A 2,195-nucleotide genomic window follows, 5' to 3' on the forward strand; every position below is an offset into this window, starting at 1 on the left:
TATATATATATATGTGTGTGTGTGTGTGTGTGTGTGTGTGTGTGTGTGTGTGTGTGTGTGTGTGTGTGTGTAATTATTTCGCTTACGAAGCCCACAAGGCGGAACGTCAGACTTTTATACTCTTATAAATCTCGAGATTCCATAGTCTTTACCTTTTTTTTTGCCTTTCTTTATCTTCATACAACAACGATGATCATCATCATCATCATCACTTTTAAACAACGGATAGAGGAATTCACAGTCAACCTTCTTCACAGTGGGTACCGAAAAATTTTTTTATAACGCCCATTATCGAGAAAGTCAGCAAATTGAACCGCACAACCCTTCTGACCTACAAACCCCTAAAGCCAAAACAGAAAAGACCATTTTTCGTCACTACTCATCACCAAAAACTACCTAAGGTACATACAATCCACAGCCAACACAAAAGCATCTTGGAAAAATCAGACAAAATGAAAGCCTGTTTCCTCGACCCTCCTCTGATTGCACTTCGTCAGCCTCCTAATCTTGGCAACCTCCTCATTCGCACTAGAGCAGTAACACCCACATCCTCACTTCCGGTAAACCCAAGTTCCCCGCCTCAAAATTATCCTTGTCAAAAACCTAGATGCAAAACATGTGCTTACATGAAAGTAACCAACTTTGTAGAAGGCCCCCACTTTAAAAGAAAACTTTCCCACAGCATCACTTGTGAAACCAAACATGTAATATACCTCATATCCTGTAAAGTCTGTCCAGCTCAATATGTAGGTTAAACTACCACCACACTAAGAGCTAGGTTTAATAACCATAGGTATTCAGTCCAGAAAAACTCCAGCACACCTTGGCCAACATTTCAACAGTCCTGGTCAAATTGGAACCTCCGATTTGCAGCTTCAGGGCGTTGAAATAGTCCAATATCCAACTAAAGAAAAACTTAACCAAAGAGAATCAATGTGGATTTGGAACTGGGGGTCTCACAAAATTATCACTGGCCTTAACATCGACGAGCCCCATTTTAAGGACCTAAAATTTACAACGTAACGTACTAATCGCCCCTTATGTTCCTGCAACCCCCTCCCTTTGGCCCTGCCTTTCTGTTATATTCCTTACCTCCACGTACTAGTTCTCTCTCTCTCTCTCTCTCTCTCTCTCTCTCTCTCTCTCTCTCTCTCTCTCCCTCTCTCTCTCCCTCTTTTCCTTTCCCTCTCTCTGCCACCTCTGGCCCTAGTGTTTCTCTTTCTCTGGCCTTTCCGATTTGTGTTCACCGCACCCTTCTGTTATTATATTCCTTACTTCCACGCACCTTTCCACCCCCCCCCCTCTCTCTCTCTCTACCACTTCTGGCTTTAGTGTTCCCTTCTCTCCGGCGATTTGTACCCACCGCTCCTTTAAATATTCAGACATTTATGTACGCACTTTAGTTTTTATAGCCTGTGTATATGATGATGATGATGAAGATATTTCCGATATTGTCCATATCACAACAATACGTAACTTATAGTGAACACTTTGTTGCTGTGGCGTCATCACTCATTTATTTTTTTCTCAAATACTATGTTCCTGATGAAGCCTTATTGGCGAAACGTTGAACTGTGAAAAAAAAATATTTTCTGGAAATACAAGGTCTTAACTGTTTTAATACCTTCTTTATACAATGATGATGATGATGATGATGATGATGATGATGATGATGATGATGATGATGATAATGATGAGGATACAATACTTACTAGTTACTGTTAAAGTTTTAGTCCCCTGAAGGAGACAGCCCAGTGTTGACGTCCACTTACAGACGCAAACCGTGCCATTATCAGCTGTCCGGACAGACAAAAACTCAATCTTATCCTCGCCATCTTGGTTGATGCTGACGCTGTTGTTAATGCACAACAAGTCAATGTGTTCACCAATCACCCCAGTGGCGCTACAAGTGACGGTAACGTTGTCTCCGGGGACGATTTGTTCATCTCTTTCTCTTCCGTTGACGGTGAAGACTGGGTGACTTATCTCGGGATCTAAGAAGAAGAAGAAGAAGAAGAAGAAGAAGAAGAAGAAGAAGCCCATGATGTGTGGGGAAGAAGAAGAAGAAGAAGAAGAAGAAGAAGAAGAAGAAGAAGAAGAAGAAGAAGAAGAAGAAGAAGAAGAAGAAGAAGAAGCAATATTTGTTTCCCACCTAGAAACAGATCTTGAACAACTAGTGGACGAAGACTCCGAAG

General features: G+C 41.5%; 1 long non-coding RNA gene across 1 annotated transcript in view; it reads right to left on the reverse strand.

Annotated features, from left to right (window-relative positions):
- The window catches only part of LOC118478461, a 23,460-nt gene that overhangs the window by 12,769 nt on the left and 8,496 nt on the right, over positions 1-2,195 (reverse strand). Inside the window, exon 2 of the long non-coding RNA XR_004859061.1 lies at positions 1,054-1,056. This is a non-coding gene — a long non-coding RNA (uncharacterized LOC118478461). The remainder of the gene's footprint in view (positions 1-1,053; positions 1,057-2,195) is intronic.

This window comes from Aplysia californica, unplaced genomic scaffold, assembly GCF_000002075.1.
Source record: "Aplysia californica isolate F4 #8 unplaced genomic scaffold, AplCal3.0 scaffold00578, whole genome shotgun sequence".
In the NCBI taxonomy this organism is placed as follows: domain Eukaryota; kingdom Metazoa; phylum Mollusca; class Gastropoda; order Aplysiida; family Aplysiidae; genus Aplysia; species Aplysia californica.